The 26,804-nt window shown below is 31.1% G+C and overlaps 1 long non-coding RNA gene across 1 annotated transcript; it reads left to right on the top strand.

Moving 5' to 3' along the window:
• On the top strand, positions 24,858 to 26,772 carry LOC108663418. The gene is made up of 3 exons (XR_001929400.1): positions 24,858 to 24,889; positions 26,113 to 26,283; positions 26,692 to 26,772. It is a non-coding gene; the product is annotated as an uncharacterized LOC108663418 (long non-coding RNA).

Raw genomic sequence — 26,804 nt, 5'->3', positions numbered from 1 at the left:
AAAAAATTAGTAAATTATCATTAACAGGATTAAAAATTTGTCAAAATACTTGAGAAGTCTTTATACTAGAATATTTTCTTCAATTTAGTTCTTCTACTTAAAATCGTAATATTTTAATCTCTTTATTTTTTAAAATTATTTCAATTTAGTTTCTTTCATATTTTTCATTTAAATTAATCATTACGGTGCTGACATTAGTATTGACGTAACGCTAACGTAGCACTAGATGATGATGTGGCATTGCCATGTCAACATGATAGGGTGATGTGGCACTGCCACATTATCACAAAAAAATGACATGGCATTACCACATCACACTTTGAGTTCATGTTGATGTGGCACCACATCACCCTACCATGTTGATGTGGCACTATCACATCACAATTTAGGTCCAAGATGCCACGTGGCTTACCAATATGTTTACACATGGTGCATTAAAAGGCAAACATGTGGCATTTTATTTTTCAAAACAAAATGTGCTCTTTCTAAAGTTTGAACCAAGACCTCTAACAAGTATGCTAAAGCCTTCACTACCACACCCAAAACCTTATTCTTAGTTAAATTTTACTTGTGTTTCATTCATAGTTATAAGGGCATGGGTGTGGTGGTAAAAAGCTTTGGTATACTTACTAAAAGTCTTGGTTTCGAACTTGAGTAAGAAGACATATTGTTTTGAAGAATAAAAATGTCATGCATAAGCCTTTTAATGCACCATGTGTCAACATCTTGGTGTGCCACGTGGCATCTTGGATTCAAATTATGACGTGACAGTGTCACTTCAGCATGTAGGATAACGTGGCACTGACACGTTAGCACTTGAACTCAAAGTGTGGAGTGGCAATGCCACGTCACTTTTGTGATGATGTGGCAATGCCATGTCACCCTTATCATACTTTCATGGTAGTGTTATGTCATCATCTGGTGCTACGTCAGAGCCACATCAACGTTGACATCAGCATCGTAATGGTTAATTTAAACAAAAAAATTGAAAAGGATTAAATTGAAATAATTTTTAAAATAAAGAGATTAAAATGTTACAATTTTGAGTAGAGGGATTAAATTGAAGAAAATACCTTAGTACAAGGATTTCCCAAGTATTTTGACTATTAAAGAATTCAAATCTATATTTGTCATGGATTACCGTCACATAGCACCATTAGTTTTATTAATCGTATTTACCAACTTTTGTCATCGATTTGTCTTAAATAGTTAAATCCAAAAGGTTACATCTTAATTTCAACAAAATAATAGGTTGAGTCCTAAAATAAAAAATTTGACAAACATTAGACCTTAAAGGGAATAGTTATTCATAATATTATGAGCAAAATGAAATGCACCTCTTAAAAAGCGTAAACGTTCCATAAACTTGTCTATAATTCCTAATGGAATGTGTTAACTATATAATTTGATTTTGGTTTCTTTATTTACGGGTGAATTAGGTGACTAGATATGTCCAAACCAACCCAAAACAGAAATAGTTGCCCGACTCACCCAAACTCGAGCCTAGCCCAACGTAATTTGGACAAAAAAAGTCAACAACCAGATTTAATCCAAATTAAATAATTCAAACTTGAAAATCCAAAAAACTAACCCTAAATGACTTAAATTTAGTACTATGATTTTATTTTGGGTAAATTACCTTGTTTAAATTTTAACCATAATTCAGTCTTGATTCATTAGTATTAAAAATGAACAATCAATTTCAAAACTTCAAATATCGTTAACGAATTTTATAAAATGACTAAAATACCCTTCAAATAAATAGCCTCCAAAGAAAAAAAAAACACATCTTGCTCTTCTACCAAACTCTTCTTTTTTTTTCTCTTCTTCAATCTCTTTATTGGTAGCAGAAACGAGCAGCCTTTTAATTTCATTTTAATTCCTTCCTACAGTGGGTAGTTTGCTTTTTGGGTTTGGATTTTTTTTTGAAATATTTGGATTTGTTTTTTAAAAAGAAAGAATGGGTCTCAACCGTTTCAAACTTTCAACCCATTAAGCCTCCTTAGTCTTTCTTGAACTTGGGTCTCTTCCATCAAATTTATAGGCCATTGCATTTCAAGATTCAGTTTTTCTAAATCTGATTTTTATTGACCTTAATTAGATTAGGTTGTTTTGAAAGTTCCTTCATCTGTTTTGTTCATAACTGCAAATCAAGTCCAAATTTTTTTCAAGCTCAACCACACCCACATGATTGAGATGTTCCAGTTTTGTTTTGGATAAAAAAAAAAAATCAATTTTAACAATGCTGATGCAATTTCAGACCGACTGTTGAACACCGGTCTGTCTTTCTGTGTCATGCAGTGTGTCTCTTTTCACTGTCTTGCTTCTCTGCTCCTACCCAGATTTTTGTGATTGTGTTTCGGCTGTGTATATAGCTGATATTTTTGTAAAGTTTGGGGGAGATGCAGAATGATGGATAGTTGTTTTTTATTGCAGGGTCTCCGTGTAAAAGATTGGATTTTTTTTATGAGAAAGAATTATGTTGTTGTGAATGGTTCCAAGTTCTACAATATTTTGTTTCTACTTTTACTATCTTTAATACCATCTCTGCTTTTACTCAAGTAAAAAAATCAAATTATTACCTTTCCTGCCACTATATTTTGTTTTTGTTTCTGATATTTTTGGGGTGCTTGTGTCGCTTTTGTTGAGATGATGAGATCTTTGGAATAATATGGATGTTATGTGAATGTTTGTTCTTGGTGTGAGTTTTTGCAGTTAGTGTACTTTCTAGTTTTTTAGAGAAATTTTGTGGGGTTGTTTTTAGACATTTGATTTTTGAGAAAAATTTTGGACACCGACGAGCGATGGTCGATTGCCGTCCAACGATAGATGTTGGCGACAGCCACACGTTGGATTCTAGAAAAGCTGATTGGCTTTTGAGAAAGACTAAAAAGAGAAGAAAGAGAGAGAAAAGAGAAAATGTGGTAAAATAGGTATAAAAGTTATGTCATATCATTAAGTAGACAACTGTCGAAAGAATGATCTGAAATTTGTGAAGCAGGCCAAAGCAGCTGGGAGCTGAGAAGGAAGCAACGGCTAGTTGAAGGAGTTTTAAGTAGAAAGTTGAAATATCATCATTTCACAATCATTAAATCAAGAATTGTGAAACACATGAGTTAAAAGTCGTTTTATGTTAATGTTTCTTTTCTTAGTTTTTATACGACTTGAGTCTTTGTCGTTTTAGTTTCTTGGTTCTAAACGACTTATAAACTCGTAGTTTTGGTTCAGCATCTTTGTTTCTGTTGTGACCGTTGTCTGGAATGTTTAGCTTTTTCGATTTCAATAATGTCAGCTGAGTTTATTATGTGTAGATCCCGAGACTATATCTAAGTTGAGGGTAGTTTCTTTTGAATTTCAAATGCTTGTATAAATACTCAGCTAGAAATGAACAAATTAGTTTTACAGTTCAAATATTAAAAAAATCCTCTTTTTCATTCTTTGTTTTTCTAGATATTTTTGCTTTAATAATCCTTCGATTCCCTACATGGTATCAAAGCTCTTAATCTTAAGAGACATGTGATTTAGCCTTTTTGTTGTTGTAATTGTTTCTTTCAAACATCAAAGATGGCTACTACAGGCTTCAATGTTATAGCTCCACTAGTTTTCTCTAGAATCAACCATCCTTTTTGGGCAGTCAAAATGAGATCGTATCTTAAGGCTTTCGATCTCTGAGATGTAGTTGAGACGGGCGATATTCCAGTACAACGACATGCTAATCCAACCTTAGCTCAGATCAAGCAGCACAGTGAAAAAGTTGCTAAGAGATATAAGGCTTTTATCTACCTTCAATCAGTAGTTTCAAAGACGATCTTTGTGAAGATTATGAACTATGAAGATCCCAAGCAAGTGTGGGATAGTCAGAAAAAGGAATATCAAGGCATTGACAGAACTAAAGCCATGCGTGTGTTGAATATTTCCAAACAATTTGAGTTAATGAAGATGAAGGAGGATGAAAACATTCAAGAGTATACTAATAAGCTAATTAATCTTGTGAATTAGCTCAAGCAATTGGGAGAGGAGGTTAGTGATAAAAGAGTGGTGAATAAGAGTCTTATGAGTATTCCAAAGATATTTGAAGCAAAAACATCATCTCAAGAAGACTCCAAGAATTTAACTAAGATCACTGTCAATGAATTGTTACGTGCTTTACTTGCTTTAGAGCAGAGAAGATCACTTTTGAGTAATGAAACCCTTGAAAATGCTCTGGTTGCAAAAACCAAAGGCTTAAGGGTCAAAAATGAGAGTGCAAAGAAGCTCAAAGGCAAAGGAAGCAATTCTGGTGAAGAAAAGCAAGGAAAGAAGCAGTAGAAGTTTTCTCCATGTCCTTATTGTAAAAAAAATAATCACACTCCCAAATACTATTGGTTTAGGCCTAATGTGAAGTGCAGAATATGTGATAAGCTTGGTCATGGTCAAAAGGTCTGCAAAGTCAAGAGAGGTAGTGAAGAAAAAGCAGCAGTGGTTGAGTAGGCTGAGGAAGCTGATGAAGTACTATTCATGGCTAACTTAGAAGCTGAGTCAACTAAGAAAAGTGTTTACTTACTAGACAGTGGATGCTCACATCATCTGATTAGCAATGAGGAACTATTTTCAAAGATTGATCGAAGTTTTTCAGCTCAGATCAAGATAAGGACTAGAGTATTCTTGAAAATACTTGGCAGAGGAACTGTGGCTGTTGAGACACTCTCAAGCATGAAATACATCACTGATGTTTATTTGGCTCTTAAATTAGATCAGAATTTACTTAGTGTTGGCTAGTTGGCAAAAAAACACTATGCTTTGTTTTTCAAAGATGAGATATGCACTGTTTTTGATCCATCTAGTGATGAATTATTAACTGTTAAAATGAAAAATAACTATTGTCCTCTAAACCTAATGAATGTTGAGCAGGCTACTTTTGTAAGTGAGGATAATGTTGTTAAATTGTGGCATAGAAGGTTAGGCCATGTTAACTATAAGTCACTCATGAGGATGGCTAGTAATAAACTAGTTAAAGGCTTATCTGATATTAGCAAAGTAGAGAAGCTATGTCAGATTTATCAACTTGGATAGTAGAGTAGAGGATCTCATCCCAAGCACAGAAGCTGGTTTGCAAAACAAAAACTTGAGTTGGTACCTATAGATTTGTGTGGTCCTATGAAAACATCTTTTCTGAGTCATAGTAGATATTATATAGTGTTCATAGATGATCTGACTAAGTTCAGTTGGGTTTATTTTCTGAAAATGAAGTCAGAAGCACTAAGTAAATTTATGAGGTTTAAGGCTCAGGCAGAACACTTTTTTGAGAAGAGGATTAAAATACTTAGAAATGACAATGGTTCTGAGTATACAGCTCTTGAGTTTGAAAATTTACTGGCTAAGTTGGGGGTGAAGCATCAGCTAACTGTAGCTTATAATCCTCATCAAAATGGAGTTTCAGAAAGGAAGACTAGAATCCTGATGGAAATGGCTAGCTGTTTAATGTTTCAGAAAGATATGCCTAAAGTTGTATAGGCAGAAGCTGTGAATATAGCAAATTATATTTTGAAACTGACTTACTTAAGGGTACTTCCTAATATAACAGCTTATGAACTGTGGTATGAACAGAAGGCTAATGTTTCACATATGAGAGTTTTTGGTTATATATGTTATGCCAAAGTAGTAGATGAAAAAAGGTCAAAGCTTGATCCTAAGTCTATTTTGGCTATTTTTATTGGTTACAGTGATGTGTCGAAAGGTTATAAGCTTTATGATGTGAAGTCAAAAAGATTTTTATCAGCAAAGATGTGAAGTTTGATGAAGGGTAAAAGTGGAATTGGGATAGTAAAACTGTGCAAGATTCTGATGTTGTATTTGCTGATGTTGATGAGCAGAAACAAGAAGGTGATGATGAAACACTTGACTTGGATGATGAAAGTTTAGTTGTAAGAGGGACTAGATCACTTGCAAACATCTATGAAAGATGTAATTTAGCCTTTACTAATCCAGTTAGCTTTGCAGAAGCTTAATCTTATGAAAACTAAAGAAAAGCTATGGATTTAGAAATGAATATGATTTGGAAGAATGAAACTTAGGAATTAGTTAACAGACCAAGTGGACAGAATGTAATTGGAGTTAGATGGGTTTTCAGAACCAATTTAAATCTTGATGGCTCAATTAACAAATATAAAGCAAGATTAGTGGTGAAAGGGTATGCACAGACTTATGGTACTGATTTCTTTGAAACCTTGGCACTAGTGGTCAGGCTCGATATAATCAGACTTCTAGTAGCTTTATCAGCTAAAGGAGCTTGGAGAATATTTCATTTAGATGTCAAATCAACCTTTCTAAATGGAATATTGAAGCAGGATATCCACATTTCTCAACCTGAAGGTTATGAAGTGCAAACTTTTGAACATAAAATCTACAAGCCTGTTAAAGCTTTATATGGACTCAAACAGGCTCCTAGAGCATGGTATGAAAGGATAGATGAGTATTTCATAAACCATGGGTTCAAAAGAAGTCTTACAAAGCCTACTTTATATGTCAAGGGCACTAGTGATTCAGTTCAGTTGATAGTGGCCTTATATGTGGATGATCTGTTGATTACATGTCCAGATGCAGTGTGTTTACAAGAATTTAAAGCACAGATGATGTTGGTGTTTGAGATGATAGATATGGGGGAAATGTCATACTTTTTGGGGATGGAAATTCTACAAGAACCAGGACAGATTTGTTTGCATCAGTCGAAATATGTTAGAGACTTACTGAAAAAGTTCAATATGGAGGGTTGTAAAGCTGTAGACACTCCACTAACTGTTGGAATTCAGTTAAGCAAGGATGATGGTTTAACTAAGGTAGATGGTTCACTATATAGGAGTATAATTGGTTCTTTGTTGTATTTGTCAGCAACAAGACCAAATATTATGTTTGCTCCTTGTTTGCTATCTAGATTTATGCAAGCTCCTTCAATGATTCACTTCAAAGTTGCAAAATGAATCTTAAAGTATGTGAAAGGTACTTCTGATTTTGGATTGATTTACTTGAAGGATGAGAGTAGTGGTCTTCAAGGGTACACTGATAGTGATTGGGCAGGATTTGTGGATGATTATAAGAGTACAGAAGAATTCTGTTTTTCACTAAAAAGTGTTGTTTTTACTTGGGCTTCAAAGAAACAAGAAATTGTAGCTCAGTCCTCTACTAAGGCAGAGTATATAGCAGTTTCAGTAGCTGCTAATCAAGCTAAGTGGTTAAGAAAGGTGTTGTTAGATATGGGATTCATTCAAAGGAAAAAAACTGTTCTACATGTGGACAACCAGTCAGCTATTGCAATAGCTAAGAACCCTGTTCATCATGATCGTACTAAGCACATTCGAGTGAAGTTTCATTCTATCAAAGAGTCTGTTAAGGATCAAGAAATTGAACTTGCTTACTGTTAGACTAGTGATCAATTAGCAGATATATTTACTGAGGGTCTTACCAAGAGAAGGTTTGAGTTACTTCGAGCAAAGTTGGGAGTTCATCAAATTCCAAATCAATGAGGTGTGTTGAAAGAATGATATCAAAATTAGTGAAGCAAGCCAACGCAGTTGGGAGCTAAGAAAGAAGCAATGGCTAGTTGAAGAAGTTTTAAGTAGAAAGTTAAAACATCATCGTTTCACAATCATTAAACCAAGAATTGTGAAATGCATGAGTTAAAAGTCGTTTTATGTTAATGTTTCTTTTCTTAGTTTCTATATGACTTGAGTCTTTGTCGTTTTAGTTTCTTGGTTCTAAATGACTTATTAACTCGTCATTTTGGTTCAACATCTTTGTTTTTGTTGTTACCGTTGTCTGAAATGTTTAGCTTATCCGATTTCAGCAATGTCAGTTGAGTTTATTATGTGTCGATTCCGAGGCTACATCTAAGTTGAGGGTAGTTTCTTTTGAATTTCAAATGCTTGTATTAATACTCAGTTGGAAATGAACAAGTTAGTTTTACAGTTCAAATATTAAAAAAATCCTCTTCTTCATTCTTTGTTTTTCTAGATATTTTTGCTTTGATAATCCTCCAATTCCTTACAACAACAAATCAAATGGTAGAATTTAGGTGTCCGATGTCATATATTATTATGGTGTAGTATTAAAGAAAGTCAAGAACTAATTAGAAGAGGATCTATGTGGCAGGTAAATAATGTGAGTAATATATTGGTTAAACAGCATAATTGGATTCTTTATGGAACTCCTCGACAAGTTATTTCTTGTAGTGCAATGGTGAATAATTTGACAAAGGTGAGTGAGTTTATATTCGATTATCAGTGTGTCGGATGATCAGTTTATCCAATCTGCTGTGTCGGATGCCATTTTCACAAGAATTATGACTTGTGATAACCTAAAAGAAGCATAGGATCAACTCAAGGATGAGTTCCATGGAAATGAGAGGACGAGATAGATGCAAGCTCTCAATCTACACAAGGAGTTCGAAATTCTAAGGATGAAGGAGAATGAAACAATAAAGGAAAATTTAGACAAGATTATAAAGCTTGCCAATCAATTAAGACTACTTGGAGAGGACTTAATCGAATGGAGAATTGTTAACTTATAAGTCTTCCAGAAAATTTTGACTCTAAAATATCATTTTTGGAATACTCAAAGGAACTCTCTCAACTCACTGTTACAAAGTTGGTGAATGCCTTGCAAGCCCAAGAGCAAAGAAGGGCTATAAGGCATGAGGATAATGTGGAAAGAGCTATGTTGGTTAAGAATAAAAACAAGAATCCAAGTAGTAATAGGAGAAGAAATGAAGGTGAAAAGAAAGATAAAGATAAGATAATGAATGATGGTACACAAAAGAAAAATAAATGTAAGTTTCCTATTTGTAGTCATTGTAAAAAATAGGCCATGCTAATCGTTTTGGTTAGTATAGACCAGATGTGAGATGCAGGTTTTGTAATCAGTTAGGTCACATTGAAAAAGTTTGCAAAGCCAAAGGAATCCGAGGGGAAGAAAAGGTAGCTGTAGTGGAAGAAAAAGTGGTTGCAGAGGAAGCACTGTTTATGATAAAAAAACACTGATTTGAGAGATAGAAAAGCAGAGTAGTTGATAAACAGTGGTTGTTATAACCACATAATAAGTAATGAAGATAACTTCTTGAAGCTAAATAGAGACTTTAAGACTCAAATGGGAATTAGTGATGGCAAGTACTTGAAGATACAAGGGAAAAGAACTGTGGGAGTTCAAACACCAACAAGTATCAAAACTATTTCTCATGTATTTTATTCTTGACAAGTTAGCCATAACCTCTTGAGTGTTGATTAGCTCTTGGAAGACAACTATTCCTTGTGGTTTAAAGATAAGTCTTGCATAATTTTTGATCCCTTGGGTAAAGAGGTGATTACTGTTGGAATGAGGAATAAATGTTTTTCTCTTGACTTCATGAAGAATAGATATCAAGCTTATCAATGTATCTCTAGTGATGCTGAGCTATGGCACAGACGTTTTGGACATGTTAATTATAATACCTTGGAGTTGATATCCTTATCACAAATTGTAGAAGGGCTTCTAAGCATTAAGCACACTAAACATCTTTGTGGAATATGTCAAATGGGAAAGCAAAGTAGGACTCCATTACCAAAGCAGAGCTTGTATACTCAGAAGTTAGGGGACCAATGAAAACTGAATCACTAAATGGAAGCTTGTACTATCTGATTTTCAATAATAACTTTACCAAGTATAGTTAGGTATTTTTTCTCAAACATAAGTCAGAACTGTTCAAAGCAACACAGGTTTTTGTTATTCTTTTGGTAACGTTGTGTTTACTTGGAATTGCAAGAAGCAAGATGTAGTTGCACAGTCTACCGCAGAGGCCGAGTATATAGCTGCTATTACTGCTACTAATCACTCCTTGTGGTTGAGAAAAAAGCTTAAAGATATTGGATTTAAGCATAGAGAAGAAACAACTCTCTAGATTGACAATCAATCTGCAATTGATATTGCCAACAATCCAGTGCATCATGGGAGAACAAAACACATAAGGGTGAAATATCATGCTATTCGAGATGCCATCAAAGAAAAAGAAATTGTTGTGTATCACTGCAAATTCTTTTGAACAGCTAGCATATATTTTGACTAAGAGTTTGAGTAAGGAAAGATTTGTTTATCTTAGGACTATACTTGTTGTGTGTGAGATACATTCCAAGGAGGTGTATTGAAGTTGGAATTCATCTCTTTAATTGTTGATGCTGTTTATGTGAGCAGCTAGCAGATACTACATGCTAGTGCATGAGACTCATTTAAGTTTAGTGCATGTTTGGCCTAATTTTTTTCGGCTAATTTACTTTTTAAAAGCAAAAGTCAGGCCAAACATGATTTTTTTAGAAGCACTTAAAAAAAAGTAACTTTTTTTTAAGAATAAAATTTTTAAAAAAGAACTTAAAAAAAGCTCCAAGGAGGAGCTTTTTCTTCTCTATTTTTAAAAATATAAGAGAATTTTTATTTTTTTTTCAAAAATATCCTCATTTATTAAAAATAATTACAATATTATCCTTTCAAAAAAATACCTTCTATGATAATGTTAACAAAAATTATAACTTATAAAAAAAAATTTACCAAACAATTTTAGCTTAATTTTAAAAACAATTATTTTTCATAAGAGCTTCATAATAGCTTTTAAGTTAGAAAAAAGCCAGACCAAACAGGCTCTTAGTCTTATTTTTTATTTTGCAGTCAGCTATTGTTGGTTTTCTTACTTTGCACATGTTAGTCTACCATGTAGAATTATGGATCAATTATTTATTGAGTTCACTTAGAGGCTAGTTGTCAGTTTCTAATTTCTTGTTTTATGGTTTTTCTATTTCCTGTACTTAAGCTTTAAGCAGAAAACTGATATGAAATGAAGATGTTGTTCTGTTTTTCTCCACGTTGCTGCTCTTAAGCATTTTCTTTACTTTCCTTCACTTTCCTCCACTTTATTTTTGAAATTTCATCAAGGACGCTTTGGAGTCTGCAACTACCGAGTAAGATTATCATATTCATATGGATCGTGCTTCATTCTTGTCTTCCTACAAGGGAAGCGCTGGTTAGGCGCAAAGTTAATGTTGTTCAGGAATGTCCACTTTGTGATGTTCAGTTGGAAACAGAATTTCATATCCTATGCAGATGTCCATTTGCTAGAGCTGTCTGGACAGTATCCAGATGGGGCTTTAAAGACATTAATCGAAATTTCTCATCTACTGGAGTGTGGATTATGATGCTTCTCAAATAGGTTCGTAAAATTGAAGTTGGGGCGATTTTTTCAGTTATGTGGGCAATTTGGAAAACAAAAAATGCAGTAGTTTCAAGCAAGAGAGGAAAGATCCGAAAGAAGTTGAGATGGGATTGGATGTGTTATCAATATCGAAATGCGGTTACTGCAGGAAGGCCCAATATAATGCCACTTGAGCCCGAAAGAGTTCGGTGGAGATTTCCAGTGGGTATAAAATTTAATTGTGATGCTGCTATTTTTGTAGTTAACAATGAAAAGTGGATGGGTGCGGGCTTTGTTGTTAGAGACTCTAATGGAGAGTTTATTCTAGCTGGGGGGAGCAAAAATAGCATACATACCAAGTGTGGCAGTGGCCGAGTTGCGAGCTGCGCTGCAGTCCCGCTTGATTTGCTGCCGAGAAAACGTTGCTATTACAAAGATTGAAATGGATTGCAAGCACGTTGTGAGTTGGCTACAGGGGAAGCGATTTCATAAAGAAGTGGGACATGTGGTTGAAGACTGTTGCATACTGATGCGTCAACTGAATTGCTCTTCTGTGGAGTACCGTAGAAGGGATGCTAATGTTGTTGGTCATGAATTAGCTAAAGTAATTAAAGGTTTGGGCACTGGCCAGTTAGTATGGAAGAAGTTTAATTCTCTTCCTATTAGTGCACAAAAGGCTATTCGAAATGCTGGCAATACTTCGATAGTTTGGGGATTAGATTTGCGTAGCATGTTAGATGGGTACTTTTTTTTCTTTTTCATAGGTTTTGTCCCACTGAATTTTCCTACGAGAAGGTTTTTAACGAAGTTCTATCTTCATGCAATAGGCACTTATAATACGAGGGACTATCATTATATTTCGGTGATGATTCATATTGTAATGCTTCGGTGGTGTTCATTGAATGGAATTCACTTTTCATAAAAAAAAAAAAAACCTTCGCAAATTACAAAAATATCATCTCTTCCATATTTATCTTTTAAATGTTATTTAATTTAAAATAATAAATATCACATAAAAAATTAGTCTAAGTAATCTAAAAAAATAATAAAATATTTAAAATATCCTTTCTTTACTCCATATTTTTAACTTATATATAACTTTGATTATTTCAATATCCTTATTCTGATTTTTAAAAAAATTAAAAGAATTCTTTCTATTATTATATAATTAACTCAGGCACAAATTGATAAGTATCCGAATTGACTCGAACCCAAACCAACCCGAACTCAAAACGACTCAAACCTAAAAGACCCAAAAAACTAACATTAAAAGACCTGAAAATAAATTTAGTACTATAATTTTATTTTTTATATTTTAATATTAATTTGATTAAAATTAATAATTTTAACACAATCTATTACTCTATTTATTGTTGCATATGATTAGGTAGATTCAGTTTTCGATAAGATTTTCAATTAACCTATAGTTTTTTCAAAAATCCAACTAAATATTTCATAAAATCAAAGCTACCCGGAACAAATTCCACCGGTTTAATTTTTTATTTTAAATTTTCAAACTTTTAATGTTTGATATTATTTTTAGTTTATTTACATATTTTTCAAATAAAATAAATTTTTTTCAGCTACAAAAAATAAAAATAATATAACATTGAATATAAAATATATAATACAATTTGATTTGCTTCTGATAATTTTTTGGATTATTTACGGACTAAAAACAACTGAACCTAATACATATGCTTAGTATCTTAATCAAATACAATAAAAAACTGAACTGAAAACTAGGTTCGAATTAATTTTTGTTTTTCTTGGTTTTTTTGTTCTGCCCTAACTCTATTAGTAACTTTAAGAGATAATAAAAATATAAAATTTCTGTCATATACATCTTAATTTAATTAAAATAGTAAATATAATATATAACTATATTCTATGAGTAAATCAAGAAAATAATAAAAATACAAAATCTCTTTTCTCTACTCATATTTCTATTTTTTTTAAAAAAAATGTTTTGTTTCAATATCCTTATTGTGATTAAAAACGAGTAAAAAATAAATTCTTTCTATTATTATAAATTAAATTCATTTTTTTATAATTATACATCATACATAAAATATTTCATTTCTATGTTTCCTTTATTTTTCATTCCTACCGAATAAATAAACTATTAAAATGGATTAAAAAGTAACCCATAAACCAGAAAAAATAATTAACAAAAATGCTAATTGGATACTTGGTCTTTAAACATATTGCTATTTTATTTCACATGTAATAGGTGTTATATATTGTTGACCATGTAAGTCGTAAATGTAATTCTGAATAAATAATTTAATAATCAGTGCAACAAAACTGAAAATAAAATATCAACACTATTTTTTTAAAGGGAGCAAATTGTTAAAATCTAATATAGAATAATTTTAAATAATTAGTGAATGACTTTGGATTTACTTGCTTTCGTCATTTTATATAAACTAAAATGGTGCCCGTAGCTATGTTACGAAAAAAGCCACAGGAAATATATATTGTGTTATATTGGATTTCAATTTGGTACCTTCAAAAGATAAATTATTGATAGAGAAAAAGATAAACTGGTATTAATTGCAGATAGTTATTTAATTTGGTTTCAATCACGAAAAAGTTGGTAGAAGATAAATTTATGCAATAGTATATAGAACAGCAACAGTTCCTTAAGTAAAAAAGATAATAAAATAATTGGAAAAAAACCGCATAAGCAAATCGAATTGTCAAAAAAAAAGTTCTTATTTTAGTCACACAAAATGATCACACTGTTAGACTACCGTCAGATATGTTTAACTATGGTGTTAGTTTCTTGTTTCTTTTGCCATACACATTTCTTCCTATTTGTTTAGTTTCTATTGTTGTGTTGCTTCTACTGGACCAATTATACAAAAGAAGATAAAATTTGTTTAGCGTCTAATTTCTTATAGGCTTTTAAGTTGAAATAATAAAAGATTTGTAAATTAATGTAATTAACATACATAATTTTTGGTTTTTTTGCTGGTGGTTCTTTTAGGATTAATTCCTCAGTTATTTGTGAATTTATTGGTGATGGAGACACTTCAATTTCAGACTTTTCATTTTGTGAGTTATGGGTTCTCAATTGCTAAGACATGAGTAGTATTTCTAGTTGTACATTTTTCTACTTCCCAACTATCAAGCAAGGTTTCTTTAACAACGTTGCAATCAAAAACTTGAATTTCAAGAATTCCTTGTCAATAGCTTTTGCTATCAGTCTTACCTTAAATGTTGTCTCTGTATTTATCATGGCTTTGACAGGAGCTGGAAGAATCATTTTCTCAATTTCCTTGATGGCAGCAAGCTTTGCTATGATTGCTCCAATAAACTTTTCTGCTTGCTAACCAAAGATTAGCAATTGAATTTCACCAGTTGTATCTTGTATTGTTAGCTCCAAAATCATCCTGTTAAAAATAAACAAAAATTTTATTATTGTTATGTTATAGAATAATAATTTGTTTGTGAATTTGATGATGAAGTTTTAGTTTTCTTACATCAGTACTAGTACTTTCTCATCATGAGTACTACACCAAAATCTGTCAGATAAATATTTCAATCCTTTTGCACATTAGTTTCATGCATTGTAGTACCCTCCATTTGCTGCTTTTATATTGACTATCGTTGTTGTGACCTCAAAATTTTTGTTCTGTAGGAGGTTGTAAATGTTATTGTTACATTTCATGTTATTGTAGTTAAGAGCTGTATTTTTTATAAATGATTCTAAGTAAAGTAATCTTTATTGCTAAAAATATGGAGTATAGATAGTTAGATTTTTACCATTGTTTTCCTTCGTTCTATTGCCAGCAAGTCTCCAACTGTCGCTTTTTGGATCAACGTTGGTTGAGTAATTTGTAGGAGACTCCTCTTTTCCATTTTTTTGCAATTGGGCTTCAATTGGTTCATGTCGGTACTTGTAAATTTTTTTGTTAGTGATAAGTAAGACGCTTTCAAGGTTGTTTTTAATTAAATAATGTAATTGTTCAATTTGTACGACATTACCTGGCTTTTAGTTCTTCTACTTGAGGAATAACAAGATTAATATAAACTCTGGTTACAGAACAAGAAGATGCATACAATGATCCTACAAAGTATAATTAGTTAAATAACCAAGGTTTTTTACGGTAAATAGTTATTGTTATTGTTAAAAACATTTATAATGATCAATTTACGCATATAGGTCTTAATCATCAATCCAGCAATAGCAAGAACAATGTTTGGCCTATTTTGAAGTATTTCGTCTTCATTTATTTCCACTGCCAACTCTCCATACAACACAACTTTGATTGTATTGTTACTATGAAGAAATATGGTATGTTAAGCAGTGTATTTATATTAAAATGTCTATCTCCATATGCAGAAATATTGACGTAAAAATGTACTATTTATTTATCATAGTAATTACCTGAGATTAGTATATACATGTCTCTTTTAAGAATAGTAGTGCTTCTATGATTCAGCTGGACTTTGTTTACAATAATTATTGTTGTCAGCTATCCAATGACATCTACAATTTTGGTATTGAAACAACATAGTATAAAAGTTAAAAGTTAAATGATTGAATGCATTTGATTATGTAGGATATTTTCTTTTAATACTTGTCAAGATGTTCTTCTGGTGTATCCTGTCATGAAGTTTGATGCAGTTAGTAAAGTTAAAATGATGAGTAGGATATGCAATTCCATCTTCATGAACATGCTTCACTTTTGTTGCTTTTGAAAATACGATCATCAAATCGCTAGGCAAAGCATTGTAGTTGTTTTTGCTTTTCATAACCCAAATTTGTCAATCAAGTATACAGAGCCTTCTTTTAGAATAGATTTGAATTATTGTGCATTTGAGCTTCTTATCATTACTTGCATAACATTTTTCTATAAGAGATAAATACAATAAAGTTGTATTTTAGTATATTTTTAAAATGTATATTGTAAGAAACATTTAAGTAAAGGTTTTTATTGTTAATAAGTTACCTTGACATCAACAACTATGAAATCAAAGCTCAAAAGTGTTTGTGGATTATCCGGTGTTGTTGACTGCCAGATTCGTATGACCTTCACCTTCACTAGTTTTGGTGGTTTGTACAATTCCAAGTCACTAAGTTATTGCTAATCCATTTCTACTTGTTGTGGTAGACTTTAAAAAGATTAATCTACCAGTGCATAATGTAAATATAGTAAGAACAAATAATGTAATGCAAATAAGTTAAATTTTGAAACCATGATGTAAATCATTTTTACAATCTGTACTATTGGCAAATTGGAACATATAATCTATAATTAATCTGCATAATATTAACCACAGAAAGTTTTAACACTTAAAATTGCTTTAATTCCAGAACGGGTAGGAACTTGATAGAATTAAAGATAAACAGTTCACAAAAACATAACCAACTTCTCAGCTTTCAGCGCACTAGTTCATTTAAATGGTTATTGGTGATATGCCATCAACTTGACAATAAATGAAAGGCCATGAAATAAACAGCGTTTAAGTTAATCTATACAACTACATCTTATGAAGCAGTAGCATCAAACATGCAGTTAGTTCATTTGAATTTAAGTACCAAATCTAAGTTAGAAACTTAGACAATGAAATCTGCACAAAAAAAAAAAAAAGAACTACACAAACTCTTGTTTTGCAGTAGGTTTATGTTTACATAAGTTTACAAAAAGAAAGGCCAACTTATTCAAAATTAAGTAAACTGTTGCATCATCATCTGGCCTTGATAGTTTCTGACTTGGAAAGATCGAGTATCAGCTTGATTCTCAGTTTTGGAGTATCTCTCATTTGTGTTTCCTTTTTTACCATTATTATATTCTAAAAGTTTAAAAAAGTATACCAGATAATTTAGTTAAACACACTTTCCCTAACTAAAGTGACATTGGTCATTGGTGAGGTTAGTGAGGTTGTGGGGTTTTGAAGATGTGGATTATGTCAAGATCTAACAAAAAATTTTCCCCAAAATGTTATGTTTAACGGGTTTTAGTTCACCCACTTAACTATGACTCTCTCCACTCAACATCTTTAACAACTTTTTATCATGCCACTGATTGTGACTCCTCTTAGCTAATGGTTAATCAAGTTCCCAAATCCGGCTTGATTGTGATGGATTTCTACTTTGAGACACATTAGGCCCTCTCACCAACCCACTCTTTACTAATTACTCATGCTAAATTACAACACAAAAATAGGGTGATCGATGCAATCATTCCTCCTAAGTCTACTCTACTTTCAAATGGGTCATCTAAAGCATATTGCCTGTTGCTTATTGGTAGTGTTTTTTCCTTCCAATTGGGGAAACAAAACTTTTCTTAGGTGGCCATGAAAAAGGAAATTATAATCTTTCATTAAAATTTTCATATTCATTTGCACCTCAAAAAATAGATGTGAAAAAATTAACATTTTCCTTCACCATAAAAAAAAACAAAGGCAATCTTTTACTTTATGAACCATCATAGGAGAGAGAGTCCGACACGATAAGAGAGGTAACGGAAGCTGGCCGGCAGGCAAAAAAGAAGATAACGACAATTGGGAGGCTGATCGTCAAAAGCAAAGATGCCAAAAACAACAAAATGATAAGGTTGTCAAATTTTTAGTAGTATCTGTCTTTTCTATATAAAATGAATGGCAAAAAGTTTTTAAATTAAGTATATTTGTTTATTCAATTATGACTGTCTGCTATGTATACTGAGAAATGAGTAAACCTTCTTGATTTTTTTATTTTGTTCAAAGAATTGGATGGATATTTGTTAGAATTTAAACATTCATGTATAATAGTAAATAATATTAAATTGCAATTGATAAGAATTATATGAATTTGTCTTCTAAGTATTAAAAGTTAGAAATTATTATTTTTAAGTATTTTTTGCTAAAATAAATTAAAGCAAACCCAAGAATTCAAAAAAAAATAATAATAGTTACTAATTTCTAGTAATTTCTATCTTTTATATATAAAATGAATGGCTAAAGGTTGTCAAATTCAATTCATTTGTTTATTCAATGATGACTGTATGTTATGCATACTGAGAAATGAGTAGACCTTTTTGACCTTTTTATTTTGTTCAATGAATTGGATGGATTTTTTTGGAATTTAAACATTAATGTTAAAAGAGATGTCTAAATACTATATATTCAAGTTCAAATAAAATAAGAGGATATAAATAGTAAGTAATATTAGATTGCAACTAATAATTATTATATAAATATGTCATTTAAGTATTAGAAGTTAGAAATTATTTTTTTCAAGTATTTTTTACTTAAATAAATAAAAGCAAACCAAAGAATTCTGAAAAATTTAATAATGACATTTACTAAACGTTATTTCTTAGGTATACAAATCAGCTATCAATGCTGTTTTTTTTATATATATTTGAATATGTATCAGAAAGAAACTAACTTTCTAGAAATGTCTAAAGCTATTGAACATTGTTATTTACATATTGTCATCTACCTTAAGATGACTTATTTTATGGAGAATCCATATGCTATATTAGGTCAGCTATTCGAACCTTTGATTTGATTTATCTATACAATACATTATACATGCTAATTACAATAAAGAAGGATTTACAGTAAGTTGATTAGTTATCTATTAATTGTACAACTTGAGAAATAAATTTACTTGCACAGAAACTTAACAGTACATAGCCATCCTACTTCGACATATAATAAGGAAATATATGTTTATTTGTACGATATAACCTTAAACTGTTTATCAGTATTGACTTATTTTTATTACAATCACAAAATGTGTGTAAACGAAATTGCCTAAATTTTATATTACAAAAAAAATCACAAATAATAAACTACAAAATCATTGTTATTGTGTAAACAAAACTTAAAAAGTCATATTATACATATGCCACCGATGCAGCTCTAAGCTCCTTTACCTACTTTTATTTTTATGTAAAAGGAAATATTAACCTAAAAGTGATCATAATCTAAAGATAGAATAAAATAAATTTTCACTGATACTATTAGTAGGTAGATCACATTTTCACTGGTGCAATATTTTTCAAGATAAGTAGCAGCAAAAAGAGATCTTAGTAGACAACACAAAGGTTTTGCAATAGTTAAATACAAATTCACTAACTACTCAAACTTTATTACCTTGGATTTATGCTGCAATGAATCATTCTCTTGGTCATGATGAGAATTGCTCCATCTATTAAACATCTGGTTAGTGTATTGGATTAGCATTATAAGTTGCTGCTCATGTTGATTTGATAAATCAACAAAAATTAACCAACTTGCATGGCTACTTGTTATCGGCTTATTATGCAATAAATAGTTATATATTTTCTATGCAACTAAATGTGAGCTGTACGAAACAAGCAATAACTATGACTTTTTCACTAACTGGAGCTGCAAGTAATCATCAAGCAAGGATAAACAATCAATTTGTTGCTTTCTCAAAGGACTTTATCTGATCTTAGCCAAGAGGCCATTTCAAAAATTCGATGGAAATTTCATTTAATATTTACTAATATAATTCATACAAAAAATTGAAAAAATACAACCCAAGATTTAGTATGCACTGTTGCAGGTAAGATGCATTTTACCTATTCTCCTTTTTATGCATTTTATCAACTAATAAATATTTGTACACCTTTACAACAACTCAATCCATGAGAATAGAACATGCAAATAACAAATATTAAACAACAGTTAATATTCAAATGTCATATCATAGAAACTTATTAGTAAAAAAGTAATATTGTATATACAATAGAATGAAACACTTAGAAAGAACTTAAATTCATTGTTAAAAGTAAAGAAACAAAACCATAGGTTTTTTTACCTCTTTAAAGTTGTTTGAAATAAACTTTAAAGCAAAAAGCACCAACCTTTTTCTTCTTCTGAAGACTAATCAAGTTAATTATCAATTGAACATAGCTTGAAAGATGAATTCTGAATTGACTTATTCATTGTTTATCAGAAACTAGTGATAAGAAGTCAACAGAATAATCTAGAGAAAAGGAGAAAACTATAAAGAACATATCGGTTTGACATGGATGTTACATGTGCAAAGATATTGTCTTCTAATTGATTGGATACCCACAACCTTAATAAAGTAAATTAAAAATAAGGCTCAAGGTAATCAAGGTTAGGAATCCGTTTTGCTGTCAAAAACTGCTTGTTATATTCCCTTATTTGTAGTTAAGTCAAAAACAACAAATAAACAGCAAAATAAGATAGTGATTTGGAAAAAATAGAATCGAGTGCTTTAATTACTATGTAGCAAAAACAAAAATGCTTTAACTACTGTTTGCTGGAACTTAAAAGCACTTTAATAGAGCTTTCTAATTGAAAAGGCTCTCTAGCAAAGGGCAAGACAATGTGCTTTTACATATAAATGATTTTATAATTAAAGCTTTGAAAATTTCAATTAAGCATAGCTAAATCTTTTAAAATAAACACAATCCTTGTATATATTTTCCTTGAAAAAGAGTAAAAATGATCAAAGTTAATTGGTTCTCCCCATAGCAGAAAAACTCAACAAAAGATGACCAAAAATAAAAAGAATATATGTGCCACCATCAATGTTCCATATGCTATTGGCATAACTTACATTGTATCTAAAATGCATCTAAACACTTAGTAGAAGATGAACAAACCAAATCAAACCACATGCATTATTCAAGGAATGAGACATACAACAGTAGTGAATCGCACAAAATTATAGATACTAAACACATCCTGAACCTGACATCCTTGATTCATAAAATGAACTAAGCACCATAAAGACAGTAAAGAGATAAATACCATTAACTCCTTAATAAATTCTTGGAAGATATGAATACAATCATGAAAAATGTAGCTGATTCTTGAAAAATATGAATGCAATCATGAAAAGTGTAGCTGATTCTTGGAAGATATGAATACAATCATGCCTGCAAATCCAGAAGAATTATCAGATACTTGTCACTTGTATGAAAATGTTGAAAATAAATAAGAGAATGCTAATCCCAGATTACTTGCCCAAATTCTAAAATATGGTCTTTGTATTTCACTGAAACAGCTGGATATCCTTTTTGCTTTGTCCAATTATCCATCATTGAGTTTACTTGAATGCCAGATTCCTCTTAAAGGACATTTCATAAATCCCATGTCTTTGCATTGTTCTAAGCATATCTTTTAATGCATAAACCTAAGGATTTCTAGAATATAAGAGAAATTGCCATATCAGAATTCAAGATACAAAATGCAAAACTATGGCTTAGTAAATATTTCTTTTTAGACTTTCCAATTCGAGTTTGTTAATGGCCTAGTTCATGCATCTTACATATATAGTGTTTCACAATCCGATTGCACAGAAAAGCAAGAAGTTTTATATGGTCCTCCACAAATCAACATCATTCCATAAAACAAATGTGAACCCACTTGGAATATCTCATCCCCAAGATAACCTTGCAGCATCCTGATAACAACAGATCCATTTTTATAACTGATAGCATCAAATATTTCATCAACTGAATAAGCATGTTGAATCTCCACCTAGATAGATGCCGATTAATCAAGAAGGATATATTTCGCTTATGTGGAAGTAGGGGAAGCTTGCTTGTGCTAGCTAAATGCCTTTAAACATTCCTATTGATTTAAGTACGGACTAATAACTTACATCAAATTTTATTGCTTTTTAAGTTTTAGGAAATATACAGAGATTGCTCTAAAAATGAATAAGCATAAACGTAGACACAAAAATAAAGCTATATGGTAAACAACAGCTTGAATTTTAGATGAGTCAATATCTTAATCAGTAAACTAATTATTCCTTACCTCTATTGGATGTGATTGATCCTATGCATCCAGACGCAAGCCACCATTTGTTTGTTGAAGAAATTGATTCCATATTTTTCACTCAGGGAACATGATATCAACAGGCATACAACTAATCTGGAAAATATATAATTAAGTCATTTCCTCCTTCTGTACTACTGGTTGAAGAAACAAACTATATAAATAAAAAATCCATAACAGGTACATCATAAAGGCTTTCTACACTCATTCTTCTTTCCGTACAACTCGTTAAAGGAACAAACTGCGTAAAACGTAAATCCATAACAAATACATCATTTAGATTTCTTTCAATAATAAAATTACCTTCAATAGTCACATTGCTCACAGTTTAAATGATATTGTCATTCGTTAGTACATGACTTTGTTCCGTAGAAAACAACAAAGATTGCAAAACAATGGAAAAACTTTAACTAATTACTTACTAACACTATTAGTATCCTCTTATATACCAATAAAATTCATTGATCGAAATTTTTTTTCTTAAATTTTGAAATTACATATATTAATATTAAAATAGAACATTTATAAACCTACTTCCTATATTATCTTTAAAAGTGTAATGTTTTTAAATCTCACATCAAGAATTTGTAAGAAAACACAATTTATTCTTGCCAAATGAAGTAATTTTGAAATAAAATCTTTTAAGTAGTCATTTATTCAGTCAAGAACTCATAATTCATCATAACAAATTCAAAACAGAGATTTTATGTGAAAAAAAGGTGGGAAGATATCTTTTCATTTAGACATTCATAAAATAACTTAATAATAATATTATATTCTTCATAGTTAGAGATAAATAAAACAAATAAAGGATTAATTTGGTAAATGCTACTCAAACCATTTAACTAATTGAAAGGATTACTATTTATTGTATAACCCAAAGTTTATTATCAAAATCCCATCTATGTAAATATTAACTCTTTTTTAGAGGTGGAGGTGGGAGGGCATACAATTAAAGAACAATTAACTCTTTACTTAGCTAACAGTTACAGGTAACTGTAAGGAAAAAATATATAAAGCACAGAAAAAGTGAAAGCTAGATAATATAATTATCATGGGTTTCATGCATGCCCAAAACAGACCAAGCATGTATTTGAGTTTAATTGAAAAACTCAAGTAAATAAGTGTAACTCCCACCCCATAATTCTTTGCAATTGGTCTAACAAAATTATTGAATTGAATATCGTAAATAGATTAACACATAAAAATAGCTAAAAAATCAAGGAGATTTAATTATCACAATGACTACATTCCATCTATGAAGACAACAAAGTAAAAAGCCAACAGGGATTGGAAGTTAAGTGATTAAGAATTATAACTGCCACAAACCAAAGGAAGCTATAATAGAAATCAGTTGGGTAAAGGAAAAGCCTGCTAGAAATAGAGCCTTGGGTTGAGTGAATAAGCCAAACAATGGAAACAGTATGAAATTGTTAGAGAGTGTTAATAATAGAGAAATTAGAAACATAAAAGGTCAAACTGAGACTTTGACCATTAAAGTCCCAAGTATTGTAAGGCACACCTTTGTAATTGTTAGGCAATTTCTCCTAGAAGGATGAACAAAACGCTTGTTTATAGTCTCGAAAGTTTCTCGCGTGACTGAGACTTATAAAATGAGAAAAGAAAATAGGGACAGAGGAAATGCTACAAATAAAGGATTAATTTGGTAGATGCTATTCAAACCATTTAACTAATTAAGTGGGAAAATAGAGAAAGGAGGTACCAACAGAAGAGAAAGAGTCCGATGCCACAAGGGAGGAGATGAAAGCTGACCAACGGGCAGAAAAGAGGCGAACAACAATTGGGAGGTTGATCGTCGAAAGCAAAGATAACAAAAACAACAAAATGAGAATAAGAAAATGGGGACGGCAAAAACCAACACTAAGAGAAGAACAAACTTAATCTAAGAAATAAGGACAAGTCAAAAAAAAAAAACCTCAATCGACAATAACAGGAATGCAAAACGCCTAATATCAATACAACGTCACTTTGAATAACCAAAGCCAAAAAAGAAAGAAGTGAAAAGGCATTAAACGACATCGTTTCAATGAACCAAAGGTAAAAATATATATATAGGGAGGGGCTTTAATTGAATGACACTTGTCATTCAATTGAAGGTTCAATTAAAGGAAATTGAAACAATCCTCAAGCCATTCTACTTTTATATATATTATAGATATTCACCACAACATAAATGGGTTTTAACTACACTATTTTAGATGCACTTTCATTTTGACATTTAAAGAATTTGTCACAATATTTGGACCTTAAAATTTAGATACATTTTTTATTTTACAACTCATAAAAAATTAATACCTTTTATGTTTCTTTTTTTTAATTAAAATATAACACTCTCGCATCTTACCTCCTCTAGTCTCTCTTTCTCTTAAATTTGAAATCCCCTGAAATGTAACAAAAATATGTAGTCAAAATCTTTCAATATTTAAACCTTAAAAAGCTTCAACTCCTTTGAAACTCTGACCTAAAATTCTTTGATTGTTTGTCTTCCCCTATAATTAAAACCCTATTCCCAATTCCTTCAAAAATTCTCCTTTTTTAGAGCAAGATGTGAGGTTCCTTAAACATCAAATGTGGCTTTTTCTAGAAATTGACAATCACATGAAGAAAGAACATTTGCCTTATCTCCTCTCGCCTCCATTCAAGTCGCTGGCCATTGTTAAAGACCCCCTTTTCTTCTCCTCTCTCTTCCCTCTATCTTTCTACCCATCTCTCTCTATATATTTTTACGGATTATGGATTTTCTTTACTTTAAATTGTGTTCTTTTTGTCTCTATTTTTCTTTTTCATTAATTTTTCTCTTTTTTTTTCATTTTCTACTTGATGGTAGTTAACATTTTCTATTTTGTTTCTTATATTGCAGGAGTGAGATGACTTTGATTTCTTGAGAATCTATTGAAGGTAAGTTTGTGGTGCTTTTGTCTTTTGCGTTCTTTTGTGTTTTAGTCATTTTCATTTTGTTGCTTTGTTTGCTAAGAGAAATCCATTTGGATTCTAAATTGAAGTTCTTTGAAAATTTAATATTATTTAGCATTTTACGTCATTTTTTATTGTAATTTTACTATTTAGGTTTCTTTTTTTTGCATTTTACATTTTTATAATAGGCTTATAGGTGTTGATTTAAAGTACCTCTATTCTTTTAGGTTCTAGTTACTTACTTCATTATTAATAATGGTAATTCAAGTTGTAAATGTTGTAATTTTGAACCTTGCAATGTTTTACAATTCAAAATTTCGTAACTGACCTAGTAACAACCAAGCATGGCTATTGAAGTTTGAATGATGGGTTTTACGATGCTATCTTCTATAATACAAACCATGCATCATGTATTCCTATGTTTGTATTTGCATATTATATGCAAAACTTTGTGGGGATTGGGGGAGGTAAAGGGTGTGGCTAAGGTCTTGGCTGTATATATATAAATTTTCATAAGCAAATAATTTTAGGCTGCTCCATCTATTAGCAACTTGCTTTACACTTTGCTTTGTTTCTTAAATATTGTTTGTCATATCTTCGTAAATTTTTTTTTACTGCTTTTCATTTTTCTATTACCTCTTATTTGATTAAAGCTAAAGTGGAAATAGGGTTTGGCATGTCATTTTCAATGTTTTAGTATTGAATTATTTGATTAAAGCTAAGGGGTAATTTAAATTTTACTTTTTTAGCTTTATTTTTTAGTTCCTAATGGGGGGATCTAATATAATTCAACTGAGGTTGTAAGTTTTTCTGGTTTTTTCATATAATTTACAAATGAAATTATGATGTTTATAAATGGTGAAGTGAGGCTTTGAATGAAGCAAATTCTAATATGAAATTTCTGAGAGATAGTTTAAAAGAGGAAATGTTATGCAAACTAATGAGCATATAGCTAAGGCTAGAGATTGTCCATTCATTTATTAGCCAGCGAGATTCGAGAGTTTTCACTATCGGTTCAATGATTTTCTTCCTAGAGATTATTTTGTTGATCTTCATTTTGCAAAGATCATAAATACTAATGGACCTAAAGGAATGAGGATATTCAATGCCTATATGCAGGAAGAGAAGTTAATTAAGGAAAAGTCATTTTAGTTTCATTTTGATATACACTATATGGAATTGTTAAAATTTTTGTGTCAATATGGCAGGTACCATCAAATTTTGATATCTTCTCTACTATTGAAGCCAATAAGCTATTGCAAGTTGTTAATTCGAGGGTCTCAATGAAGGAGGATGAGCTAATTGCAATGACGTTTAAGGAGTTATTGGAAGCCCAATTGTTTGCAGGATTTGTGTAAGGAAAGCACAAAATATTTTAGGTACTATTATTTGCATTTCCATTATTTGATTAATTCTCAATTATAAGTATGGAGCATGTTAAAAGAATTACTCATTTGAAACCTTATTTCCAACGTGAGTTTGATATTAGCTATTGCCTTGTTTTACTTGGTATATTATGAAGTGACTTTGGTTTAGGTAATATAACTAGAATGTTAAAATGGAAACAAAAAGGTAGGGAAAGAATAGAACATTAAGGGTTATATTACTGCTAACTTGTTTTGATAATATGATCCAAATGAATACAACCTTGTGATTGATCTATAATGTTGATTTTCCTTTACATCTTTCCCCTTCTCGTCCATTATATACCAAGTAGTTTTTATTAATGATGCTATTAACTTGTATGTTATTTTGTTAATAATTTACTTTATTTGATATCAATATAGAAAGTTAATAAGGGAAACGCTAAGGAAATAACTAGGCCAACAATTTCAACCACAAATGACCAGCCATCAACTTTTTTGCAAATGGTATCATCTATTGTAACTATTTTTTCTTT

The sequence above is a fragment of the Theobroma cacao genome, chromosome 9, assembly GCF_000208745.1.
Source record: "Theobroma cacao cultivar B97-61/B2 chromosome 9, Criollo_cocoa_genome_V2, whole genome shotgun sequence".
Classification (NCBI taxonomy): domain Eukaryota; kingdom Viridiplantae; phylum Streptophyta; class Magnoliopsida; order Malvales; family Malvaceae; genus Theobroma; species Theobroma cacao.
This window is presented reverse-complemented; position numbering and strand designations above follow the sequence as displayed.